Below are 13,142 nucleotides of genomic sequence, written 5' to 3'. Positions count from 1 at the left end.
GTTCATCCAGGAAGCAGAAGAGAAGTGTGAGGTAGAAATGAAAAGCTAGTGAGAGCTGTGGGAAACATGGGGTCGAGAAGATGGGACTAGCGGTAACTCTGAGATCTTTTCCAGTCTAGCCGTTGCTGTAGGGAGCAAGGCAGAACCACATCGTTCCCCACTGCCTGTCCCGCAGTGACTTCAGGTAAGGTGCGGACCTCTGTAAAGCCTTTTATTGTTTATAAGGCGCCTTTACCGATTTGCCTATGGGATGAGCCCGACAGCCCTAGGAGGTGGGCAGGAAGTCCTCCTACAACGAGGAAAGAAATTGAAGTGCAGATGTGAAAATTCATCATCACCCCTACCCCCCCTTATTCTGTGTTGAGAGTTTCTTTTGATTACAAGAATTATATATGCTTGCTATTTTAAAAGTTCAAAGGAGGCGAATTTTATATATATGTATATGATGTCAATGTCCTGTACACTCCTCATATCCCACTCTTAGGAAGAAGTCTTGACTATATCCTTGTGACCTAGCACATATCTTCCTGTTTGCTTACCAAGTGTCTCGTTAAACCGAGCTCGAGACATGGAGACCAGCTCAGTCATCTTTGTATCTCTAGCATTTCTCTAAGTGCAGGCGCTTGAGAAGTCAGTCTGTTCCAAGGTCACCAGCTTCTGAATAGGCCTTATGCACCAAGGCCTATCTGTCCGAATTGACATGACCTCTGATCCAGCAGTCCTTTATTTAGATTTTCAAGACTCGGTTCTACACAGTAGATTCCTCTTCTGGAAAAATGGGGCACATCTACTCTAGAGCAACAGCTGTCAACCAACAATCCTGCTTTAAAAAATAACTTGAGTTTTAGTTAAACTACAGGAACAGGGTCTATGTATACAGAATTCAGTGTATTGAAATAGTCATCTGAATTACTGACTGTCTTGGGCATTACTGAAAAGCGGTCAGGCATTTAAGATTTCATTTCTGGCGATGCCTGTCGACCCGTGGCATCGTCCTCGTGAGCAGACACTGACTGTGTTCCTGCTCTGCGGCAGCTGCGGGGCCTTTGCCTTGCCGTATCCCCACCTCCCCGCGCTTGGCCGCCCGGATATGCCCAGGTTTTGCCGGTCACCTTCGGTGAGATTTAAAATTTCTTGTTGGAAAAAAAAAAAAAAAATTTCTTGTTGAAAATAAACTTCATGGTACTTAATGCCATTGACTATACACTTAAAAATGGTTAAAATGGTAAATTTTGTTATGTATACTTTAGCACATACATTATAATAAAGTAAGAATGCTTTCTATAACTTTATGCTAATAAATTCGAAAACCTGGGAGCTGCAAGTGATGGGTCGGTTTGTTCTAGGAAGCAGGTAGGTTTTGCCATGTGAAGATGAAAGGTGAAGAGGGCTAAGGGGGAGGGACAGGGGAGGGGAGATGGACACTTGAAGGGTTTCTGTTCACTCTTCCCCAAGAATCAGAAGGAACGTTTACCAACGTTCATTTTCTTTCAAGCCTTTCTCCCCCCAGCACAGTAAACTAAGCAAACCATGTCGTTTATTCTTTATTACAGACCTCTCCCACACTTTCTCTGAACTTTCTGAAGTGTTCCACACACACTCCTCTAAAAACAAGAAACAGAAACGGGACGGAATTTTACAGTGTCCTGAAGGATTACTTAAATCTGATCTAGTAGTGAGGGCCTTTCTGGCTTGAGGAGGGGTGTTTCCTAGTGCAGCATACCTAAAGTTCTTTGGAAGGTTCTGCTTGAGGTATTTCCCTGATGGGTCTCACAGGCCCTGGGGGCGAGGGTCAGAAGCCGCTTAGGCAGAGGATGATCTGACCAGAGATGGTGCCCTGGTGACACTGTGTCAGGGAGCCACCCCTCTCCTGTGGGGTAGCTGTCTCTTTTTAAAATGTTCGATTATGAAAAAATTCCAAATATATGAAAAGTAAACAGACTCATATAGTACATGAACGCACACACTCCTACCAAATTTTGGCAGCTAACATTTTATCTATTTGTTTCATCTGCATATTTGGTTGAACGAATACAAAGTATATTAGACATCATGACACTTCACGCATAAATGCTTGAGTCTTTTCATCAAGAATGTGGTCTCCTCTGCTCCCCCCCTTTTATATCGTTACCTTTAACTTTGACAGGCTCCAGCTAGGTGTCCTAACAGAATGTTCTGCACTTCAGGTTTGGCTGGTCTCATCCTTTGATCTTGAATGTGTTCCTCTAGTCCTGGTACCTCTTGTGAACTGGAAGTTAGATCTGAAAGCTTGAGTACGTTTGGTTATACATTTTTGACAAGAAACTTCGTAATGTCTGATCGTCCCACTGTTAGTGAAGATAAGTTTAATCACTGTATTATGATGGTCACTGCCGTATTACTGCTCTTCCTGCCTAACCTTTGTGACTACGAAGTGATCCGCAAGGTAATATTTTGGCGCCATGTGGATCTTTAGTTTTCCACCTACCTTCACTTGTACAGTATTAGCATCACTGATGATCTTGACCTGACTTTCCTTGTTTTCATTAAGGATTACAAAATGATTTTTTTTTAATTAATTAATTAATTTATTTTTGGCTGCATTGGGTCTTTGTTGCGGTGCGCAGGCCTCTCATTGCGGTGGCTTCTCTTGTTATGGAGCACGGGCTCTAGAGCGCAGGCTCAGTAGTTGCAGCACACGGGCTCAGTAGTTGTGGCGCATGGGCTTAGTTGCTCCGCGACATGTGGGATCTTCCTGGACCAGGGCTTGAACGCGTGTCTCCTGCATTGGCAGGCGGATTCTTAACCACTGCGCCACCAGGGAAGCCCCAAAATGATTTTTTAAAATTCTGTTTCAGTCATTCCTTCTGTATTCCTTCTACTCTCTTTTTTAAATTACAGTAGTTGATTTACAATGTTGTATTAGTTTCATGTGTACAGCAAAATAATACAGATATATATCTGTCTATTCTTTTTCAGATTCTTTTCCATTATAGGTTATTACAAGATACTGAATATAGTTCCCTGTACTATACAGTAGGTCCTTATTTTTATCATGTATTCCTTCTACTGGCATTCATGTGTTAAAATTTTTTTCCCACTTGTCAACTGGCAAACTTTTTTCCACTTGTACACTTCCTTTTTTTTTTCCCCATAAATTTATTTATTTTATTTATTTATTTTTGGCTGCGTTGGGTCTTCGTTGCCGTGCGCGGGCTGCCTCTAGTTGCGGCGAGCGGGGTCTACTCTTCATTGTGGTGCGCAGGCTTCTCGTTGCGGTGGCTTCTCGTTGTGGAGCGCGGGCTCTAGGTGCGTGAGCTCAGTATTTGTGGCTGTCAGGCACTAGAGTGCAGGCTCAGTAGTTGCGATGCACGGGCTTAGTTGCTCCACGGCATGTGGGATCTTCCCGGACCAGGGCTAAAACTCATGGCCCCTGCATTGGCAGGCGGATTCTTAACCACTGTGCCACCAAGGAAGCCCTACAATTCCTATTAAAAAGGCAGGATACACTAATTGTTTTTCTCTAATCATGGGCTCTCAGAATGAGGAATTATTATATGAAATAATCTTCATCAGAATTTACACTTTGTAACATTTTTGGTAGCTGATTATAAAGTCATGACTGCAGAAAGGAATCATATGGTACATTTAGTTCAGTCGTAACACTTGCTGTCCTGATGAGTGTCCTGTCTTCTGCTTCCCATGACAGTGTTTTCCCAGTGCTTCTTGGTATGTCCTACTTTATTCAGCAACTGGTGGTTATTCTGTTTCCTTGATTCAAAACTCGTTTGTTAAACCACTGGTCCAGATCCTGTCCTCTGGAGTGATGCAGTTGGGCACACGTTTACTGTGTATTGAGGCTGCCAGGGTTTGAGTGCCTTTTTCAGTGGAGCACACAAGAGTTCACGTGATGTTTTTGCGTCTGTGTCTGTATAGGTCGAGGGGCAGCTGAGAGCCTAGAGATTTCTTCACGTTAGAAGGTGCTCCGGTGTTATTTGGGTTGGGTTAGGCAGGATAGGTGAGTAGGTGTGAGAAGCAGCGATGGTGCGGAGCGGCAGGGAGGTCATTCCAGTTAAAAACGTGTCACGGCGGAGTCCGAGGTAGACGAGTCGAGGGCGCTGGACCTGGAGACGTGGGCAGCTGAGGGCAGGGGCCTGGCGTGCGGTCGGGGCCCTCACTGCACTGCTGCTGGTTCCCGTGGACATGGGCGGGGGGCTCCTGGCAGCCTCCCAGGAGCACCTGGGGAACCCCTGTCCCGCCCAGCGTGGGGACGGTGAGACAGCTCGTGATTTCTCATCTCTTCTCCGCTTTTGACGTTTTAGTCCTGGGGCCCAGATTATTTTGCTTACTTGGAGTTTGTTCTCTGTTCATTGCTTGACGCACGTTTGGATGTGTGTTTTGGAGTTGTACTTCAGCGCAGTGGGCTAGCTGGGGCTTATCGGTGTCCCTGAGGGCTGTGTGTGTTTGTTGCCGATGCTTAGTCCTTGATTAGACTCTTGCTGCTGTTTCTTGTATCTTTAAATGTTAAGAAAGAATATATCTTAATTTTAAGCTTTGTATTTGGTGGAAGATTCCCTAAGTCATGGGGCTCATCTCAGGAAGAAGGGTGGAGACTAAAATCGGTTCTGTAATTGAGCTGTCACAGGACAAGGAGCCCCGCAGCGCGCTGAGTTGGAGAATGTTGTACTGGATTAATTTCACCAGGACCCAGTTGTAGCTCCAGGAATTTGAGAAATAGAGAGACGTTGGTCTTTGGCTCCTCTGCCTCTTCATTCTCATATCTTCTCAGGAACACACCCACCTTTTACAGAGTCAGGAATTCAGTGTAAGGCCCAAGGAGAGCAAATTACTTACCTCAGCTTGCACAGCTAGTAAGTTTCAGAGCCCTGATTTGAACCAGAGCCTTCAGGTCCCAAGCACTTGGTTGGTCCCTCATCCCCCAAGTTCCTCTTGCGTGTGCGTGAGGAGCAGACCTGACCCCTCTGGGGGAAAGGAGTTGGGACTCTGCCCCTGCAGCCCTAGCACGCTGACCGGCCTGTGTGTGGCCGCTGTAGACCAGGAGGGGTCTTGTCGCTCTTCACGCCCTCTGCAGAGTATTGCGCTTTGGCCTCTGAACATGCACCGGAATGCTGTAAACCTTTTTGGAAATGTTGGCTGTTAAGTCTAGGTGATGGGTTTCTTGTTGTTGTTTTTGGTTTTGGGGTGTTGGGGGGGCGAGCGGAATGCAGGGTATTAGTTTCCCGAGCAGGGATCGAACCCGCGCCCCCTGCGGTGGAAGCGCGGAGTCTTAACCACTGGACCACCAGGGAAGCCCCTAGGTGATGGGTATTGTTAAAAGATAATTTTCAAGAAAAGGTAAGATCGTGACTGTCATTTAAATATGAAATGAACAAAGAACAGACATACATGGAAGTTGGTAATGTTGCAAGGAACCTGCAGATGGACGCACAACTGGCTTTTCCATGGTGGAAGTTTGTCCAGATAGAATTCACTTGTGTAGACAAGAGCCATTTGTTCTACCATCATTCCTACAACCTACAGTTGGTCAAGGGCAGTGAGACCCCAGAGTGAAATAGCCCAAGGAAGTGATCTAGAATCGAGAGTCTGAGTAGTGCATCATTTCCCATTGGAGGCATCCCATACTCTTTTTTTTTTTTTTTGGCTGTGCTGGGTCTTAGTTGCAGCACGCGGGATCTTTAGTTGCGGCATGCGGGATCTAGTTCCCTGACCAGGGATTGAACCTGGGCCCCCTGCATTGGGAGCGCAGAGTCTTAACCACTGGACCACCAGGGAAGTCCCACATACTCTTTTTAATTGCAAGTTTCCTTACAGAATATGAGTTGATAATGCTATTCTCTCTCTTTCTTTCCTTTCATATTAAAATTTTTGAACACTTGTTTTAAAAATGTTTTTGCTGGGGAGGCTTTGTGAATTGAAGCCCCCGTGGTTACATATTAGGTTTAATGTACTTTGATGACATGATATGAAATATGGTCTTTATTTTAAAGCTGATGTACTTGGGAACATTTTCTTCTTCAAGTATCCGTTCTGAGAATGATGGCCCTTGTGACAAGGTATGGGACTCCTGGTACTCCTATGTTCCTAGTATCTGACTTGGAAGCAACACCCAAGGTTTCGAGCCTGTAGACCCTTAAACTTTGGGCAAGAGTTTGCTGCTCTAACTAGCATTTCCCCGGGCGTAACTCCACCTGCGCGCTTCAGTGTCGGAGGGGTGAATGCTGTGTAGCCACAGTTTTGTATTCCTTTGATCTTATTCTTTGGAGAGGTGGAGGGATTTGGGTGGTGTGACGGTGCAAAAGTTGAAATTGAAGTTCACTGTTGGGAAGAAACAAACCCATCTTTGGAACTATAAGGGGCTCTTGCACACCCTGGACAGCCAGCGGCCATTGGGAGTCCTTCTTATGTCTTCAGTTAAATGTGAGGAGGGGTGAGCTGCCCTGCAGGGAGAGTCCTGTTGGGGGTCTGTTGACTGGAGAGCAGCAGGAGCGCTGGGGGGGAGAGGCAGCGCTAATGCAACCTTCACATCCGTAGCCTGGCCTTCGGCCGCAGCTTGTGTTGACTTGGGGAGGAAGGCTGCTGGCTTAGTGATGCTCTCCACCTCGCCCTCCTGTGGACTCTGGTTGAATCTGTCTTCCATTGGTTTCCGCCTTTCCTCTGTTAGGAGGGTAAAGGACACATTTGCTTTTCATCTGATAGAGCTCAGCCTGCCTCTCTGACTTCTTTCCCTCTGTCTTGGTGGCATGTTGTATCATGTGACCTGGGCTTCCCTGCCTGAGATTCTGGAACCTGGACCCTTGAGCGGTGGCATTAACTTGTTGGCACCTAACCTGACCAGGCGTATTACATTCTGCAATGTTTGCTGTACTTGTTTTGGAGCTTTAAAAATTGCCTAGTGTGGAAACAGATTATCACTTACCTGACTGGTTTTTCTTTTTTTTTTTTTTTTCGGCTTCTTGATCAGGAAATGGCCAGGAAGAAATTGTTTTGAAATGTAAGTCTAGCTGTGTGAGACACCTCAGTCACCATGGTTCTTCCAAGGGTGCTTGAGAAGAAAATACATGTGACCACCTTACACAGTCGCATCCAGCTCCTAAGAGGATCTGATGAAACTCTGTACACTGTCAGGAGAAGACTTTCACACCTAATCAAAGGAGGATTTCAAGATTTGGTTGACATTTTCGTAATTTTGCCTTACGCAGGCAAACTGTGCCTGTTGATCAGTGTGGTCTGTGTCTGGTCCTTGCTGCGCCTTGTGTCGTGCACAGTATGGTTTGCTTTCAAACAGTTAACTGAACCTCAGTCTCAGTGGGTTACAAAGGACCTAGGGTAGTGTTTGGACCAGTGGCTCCAAATATTTTGAAGTGGGTATGATGCAGCCAATATCTTGCTGTAGTAGTCTAACGAAAAATTCGCATGTTAACTAATACTTTCTAAAGTTTGCCCTTGAGGAGCTAGTATCTTTACTGTGTTTTCAAGAGTGAAAGAAGATGGGCTAGATAATCAGTAATTAAGGGCCATAAATAGAGATTTGAGACGTTTGAGGACTGTCTACTAATGCTAGTAAAATCCTCCAGGGTTGTTTTGACCAGCACCATACCATAGAACTCACTGTGATGATGGAAGTGTTCTCCGTCTGCACTGGCCAGTGCGGTAGGTGCTAGCTGTGTGGCTTGTGAGCACTCAGAGTGTGGCTGGTGTGGCTGAGGAGCTGTATTTGATTCCATCTAAATGGCTAGTGGCTGCTGTATAGGACAGCACAGGTCTAGGCCAGCCTTTCTCCGCCACCTTTCATTATCGCACCTCCCTTCTGCCCCACAGGCCTTTTTAGATTTTGTTTCCCCTAATTGTCTCCCCTACCCCAGTGAAGTTTTAATGCCATGGATGTACTGTGTCTATCTGTTTTTATATTGTGGCTTCTAGAGGGCCACAGACCATTGTTAATAACACCCCCGCTGGGAATGTGTGGCCTGGACTAACCAAGGGTTGGCATTATCGAGAAGCTTAGCCCAACGGCAGTACACTTCCTGGACAATTACAATGACTGCTAAGGCTGGTGGTACCTGTGAGTGCAATTAAGAACATCAAAGCTGAGTGAGTTTTTAGAGGTTTGTAAAATTCTCCACATCCTATGGCATCACCATGTGTTAGTAATGGACAGTACTTTTACAAAGAGGCAGGCATTTTAAGAAGTACAGTGAATCTGATCCAGTCAGAGGTAGGCAACCAGGAAGTTGAGTGATCTGGAAGCCACGTTGCATGGACAGGAGTTTAGAAAAGATGTTGGCACTGGTGATGGAGTGTCTGAGTGTCTCTGAATCCCTCTGCAGCCTTTGACAGCGGAACACTGCACAGGAGGTACTTCATGGTCACTGTGAGTGTGCAGGCAGGAACTGGGCGAGGTGTCGGTGCCACGGAAGAAGTGTCTCTGCTAATAAAAGGTCAGGATAAAATGACTTCTGAGGACCCATTATGGCTGAGTTTAAGGTGATTTGGCTTTGTTCTTCACTTGGCCTTACTTTTCTTTTCCCTATCTATTTATTTATGGCTGCGTTGGGTCTTCGTTGCTGCGCACGGTCTTTCTCTAGTTGCGGTGAGCGGGGGCTGCTCTTCATTGCGGTGTGCGGGCTTCTCACTGCCGTGGCTTGTCTTTGTTGTGGAGCACGGGCTCTAGGCACGCAGGCTTCAGTAGTTGTGGCACACGGGCTCAGTTGCTCTGTGGCATGTGGGATCTTCCCGGACCAGGGCTTGAACCCGTGTCTCATGCATTGGCAGGCGGATTCTTAACCACTGCGCCACCAGGGAAGCCCCCTCACTGTTTTTAGAATCACATAGAACCCCTTGTCCAGCAAGGAGTTGTGAAATAGCCAGCTGAATTTGGCCACTGAAGTTTGCAGTTTAACACTTGAAAGCTGCAAAACAGAATGCTTTGTTCAGCTTACAGAGAATTATGATGGCCTCCTTTTGAAATAAGAAGTGTTTGTAGTTTTCTGTAGGTAAACCCCAGCCTCCAACCCAGTAACTGACACTTACTGGACCCTCAGCAGGTGTTTGAACTGAACTAAGTGTGCTTACCCTTAGGTCATGGTTAGTGACCACTGTTCCTGAAACAAACGGGGATACGTGATTGGACATGTTTAAGTCTGAAGCACGGAGGAGGGATTGCAGGACATGGGATGTTTTAGTCTGAGGTCGTCTGATCGATGTGGCTCAGGATCTTGGGAGCAGTGAGCCATCCTCCTAGGGCGCACATGCCTATACAGTTAATGCACAACAGTAGAAGCAGAGGCAAGAATTCAAATTGTAAGTCACGTAGTGAGCCAGTGCCCACTTCTCAGGTCTGCTTTTTCTTCCATGGCGTTGGCCATGGATCTTCCTCCAGTGACAGGTCTTATGCCAGATGTGACTCCGCTGCAGTGCTTGCTGATGTACGACACAGGGCCTCAGTGCCGGTACGCAGTGTGATTTTAGGAAGCACGTAAGTGAAGGTGCGATTCGTCTTAGATGAGTAACTAGGACCTCAGACACATTTATGTGGGTTAGCATGCGAATGTAGCACAAGTCAAACAGGTAGTGTGAGAGGCTGTAGTGATGAGATTTGGAAAGTGAAGTAATACTAGTTGACTAGGTACAAGTTTCTATTCACTGTTAGAAAAGCCCTCATGTCATAATAGCCACTTACTTAGTAGATTTAATGAGCCAGATAGAGCTTTCTCTGCATTATCTCATTTGTAGGGGATGCTCATTTTCACATGAAAGCACATTTAAGTTCACACAGCTGAATGTGCAAGATGGGATTTCAACCCGTGGTTGTGACCCAAAGCCCATAGTCTTCCCATGGCTATTGCATCTCCCCTGTGGAGGGGTAGCCTTTAAATTGCCTCGCTTGGTCAGTTTCTAGCCATCCTTCTCTCGCTGGTGTTCAGTGTAACCGTTCAGCTGTCTCCCTGAGAGCGTGGGAGCTCCTGCTTCTGCTTATCATTCAGTGGGGCTGTGGTCGCAAGTGCCTTAAGCAGATTGGAATGGGACAGTCAGAGCAGAACTATAAAACAGAACCTGGCCTGGTGCCTTGCACTTAGATACCCAGTGAAAATTTGAATGTTGGAGAAGCCAGTGATGCTTGTTGGAAGAACTCTGGAGCCGGACTGCCTCATTTCAAATCCTGGCTCCAGGGACTTTCCCTAGTGGTCCGGTGGTTAAGAATCCGCCTTCCAGTGCAGGGGACGTGGGTTTGATCCCTGGTCGGGGGACTGAGATCCCACATGCCACGGAGCAACTAAGCCCGTGCACCGCAACTGCTGAGCTCTTGCGCTCTAGAGCCTGTGCACCACAACGAAAGATCCCGCATGCCGCAACGAAGATCCCGTGTGCCACAACTAAGACCCGACGCAGCCAAATACGTAGATAAATAAATATATAAAAAAAAATCCTGGCTCCAAGATGACTAGCTGTGTGTCCTTGGACAAGTTACCTTACTTTTCTGTGTGTATACATCTTGAGTTCTAGGGAGAGGTTGCCATTTGAGCCCGAGCTGAATGGAAAAGCATTGCAAGTGCCAGGACAGTTCTCCCTGTGGCAGAGGCTGGTGCCCGAGGGGTGGGGACGCTTGCTGTGTGCCCCCTGCTCCTTTTACCTGCCTGATGGTCGGACATAATCTTCCCAGGCTAGAGCTGAGGAGCAGCACCGAGGGCTGCGGAGGCCTCTCACGGAGCAGCGCGGTGCACGAGCAGGCACCGAGTCCCCCCTTGGCCCAGGCAGACCTTAGTGAGAGGCGGGGCTAGCCGCGAAAATGATCCAGGCCTGGGACTTCCCTGGTGGTCCAGGAGGGAAGACTCTGTGCTCCCAGTGCAGGGGGCCCAGGTTCGATCCCTGGTCGGGGAGGTAGATCCCGTGTGCCGCAACTAAGAAGCCCACATGCCGCAACTAAGAGTCCGCATGCTGCAACTAAAAAAAAAAAAAAAAAAAAAAATCCTGCATGCCACAACAAAGATCGCACGTTCTGCAGCTAAGACCCGGCGTAGCCATAAATAAATATTTTTTAAAAGAAAATGATCCAGGCCTGGGGAGGAAACGGAGCTGCCAAGGCGTTTCTTTATGTCTTGTGTAATCCGTCTAGATTTTTGCCTACTCCCTTAAACCTTTACTGCTAAAGGATCACAGATCACTACACACAAGAAAGTAACGTCTCCACCTTTTAAGTGAGAGCACAGACGACAGTTAATACTGTGGCGGATCCAGAGAATGTGCCCTGGTGAGAATGGTCAGCCAGGCTTTTCCTGCTGAGTGACGGGCAGGAGGCTTGAAGTCTTCATGTGAATAAGCGCTAGCCTTGTGCCCGGAAGCTTGGCATCATCAGTGTGGGCCGAGCCTAGAAGAAGGCGCTCGCGGGGGCAGCCCCTGGACCCGTGTCTCCACCAGGGAAGGCTGTGCTCTCCGGGCCCGTGCACGGCCCCGTGGGGGTTGTCCCCCGAGCCCTCACTTGCGGGGCCCCGTGGGGAGTGGCAGGCGCACCTGAGACGTGGGGCATGTGGGGGGAGATGAGGCCTGCTGGGAGCAGTGTTGCCAGGTTAGACGAGGTGGCTCCCTCCAGAGGTTGCCTGGAGCAGCGAGGTGGCTGTGCCTGGGCTTGGTGTGCAGCTCAGGCCTCCCACCTCGGTGACGTTGTACTCCCGTGTCCCGCCTGTCTTGGCCCCGGGCCTGACGCTCCACAGTCCGGCTCTTTCTCATCTCAGTCCCCTAGCACTTTCCCCGGGGCTTCCTGGGGCTGTCTCTGAAGCTTACGAGGAGTTGAAAACAGTGAAGTGTCCTGACAGCGTGGACACACTGAGTGCTCCTTCTGAGGCATCGCGTGTGCACTTGTTTAGTGTTGCTTTGGAAGATGTTCGGTATTTCTGCCGGTTGGGTTCTCTCTTCTACACCATTCTTGTCTTGAAGTCCATGTTTGTCCTGCCCTGTGTATTGTTTGTCTTCTTGCCACCAGGCAGCAGCCTTTAGGAGGCAAGGTCCACCAGCATTGTTCTTCGCACTCTGTCCAGGGAGTGCTGATGTGCCCGTGTTAGCACAGGGCTGTAGACTGAAGTCATAAATCCAGCACAGTTAACAGTGAAACTTAAGATGTAACTAAGTACAACCATATCTTTTAAAAATAGCTTTGATTGCAAGATTACCCCAGGCCCTCTAGCATTGGAGGAAAGGAGAATATGATAAAATTCAACTGAGTTCATATTTTTCATAGTCTTGGAAATCCCTGTAAACTATAACATGGAAGTAGGTGAATGTGAATCTCAGAATACCTGTTCCTTACCAGATCCTTGAGTCAGTTAAAGCAGTGGCTCTTGAACTTTGCAGAGTACAAACTGATTCAGCAAGGCAGGAAATTCCACACGTCCTGTACACTGCCCCCAGCCATTTATCTGCCCTCTTTGGGCAGATTCCATTCTGGGTTGGTCAGAGATACTGGCAGTATCTCTGCTTTTAGTGGGGTTTTCCTACAGTGAAAGGTAACTATTACTCAGATTCTTTATCACATCTGTATTTTGATCCATGTCTGTCCTCCACTCAGTTATATATTTGCCACTTAAAGACATTTTGAGCATTGACCAAGCAAACCATATGCGTAATTGAGTAAAGACTTTCTCTTGTTTATGTCAGGGTCACTTCAAACTTAGCATGTCTAAATCAAACATAATTCCCTTCCAAAAAACGCCCGGCTCTTTTTCAGGGTTCCCTGTCCGAGGATGCTTTTCGTTGCGTTGCGTATGAGCCTGGGCGCTTCGTGGCACGCCCCTCGTGTCCTGCCTCTTCTCAGTCCAGTTCATCGCTTGGTGCGGCCCCTCTTTTCTTGACCCTGGGAGCACCTCCGTTCCCCTCAGTCTCACCTTGGCTCTGGTGCAGCCCCCTTGCCTGGAGGTTACAGCAGCCTCTTCACCGTCCGCTGGAGGGTCTCCTGCTCAACACTGCCCCCCCCCCATGGCAGGCAGGTTGATGGCGTCACAGCATGAACACTACTGTGTAAGAATCGCAAAGGGTGGGCTTCTCAGTGCTCTGGTTTCAGGGCCGCGCCGTGGCCTGCTAGGTCCCCTGTGATCTGGCCGTCAACCCCCAGGTGTTCGTTTCTCCCTGCAACAAGGCCTTTGCATGCTGCA

At 47.8% G+C, this 13,142-nt stretch overlaps 1 protein-coding gene and 1 non-coding gene across 3 annotated transcripts in view; one reads left to right on the top strand and one right to left on the bottom strand.

Annotated features, from left to right (window-relative positions):
* Positions 1-13,142, top strand: part of RAB7A (RAB7A, member RAS oncogene family) — a 70,442-nt gene that overhangs the window by 31,030 nt on the left and 26,270 nt on the right. The gene's annotated exons all lie outside the window — the stretch shown is intronic.
* On the bottom strand, positions 5,700-5,772 carry TRNAG-CCC (transfer RNA glycine (anticodon CCC)). Its single transcript has one exon. It is a non-coding gene; the product is annotated as a tRNA-Gly (tRNA).

The sequence above is a fragment of the Balaenoptera ricei genome, chromosome 11, assembly GCF_028023285.1.
Source record: "Balaenoptera ricei isolate mBalRic1 chromosome 11, mBalRic1.hap2, whole genome shotgun sequence".
Taxonomy (NCBI): Eukaryota; Metazoa; Chordata; class Mammalia; order Artiodactyla; family Balaenopteridae; genus Balaenoptera; species Balaenoptera ricei.
Note: the sequence above shows the minus strand (reverse complement) of the source record. Positions and strands in the feature narration are given on the sequence as shown.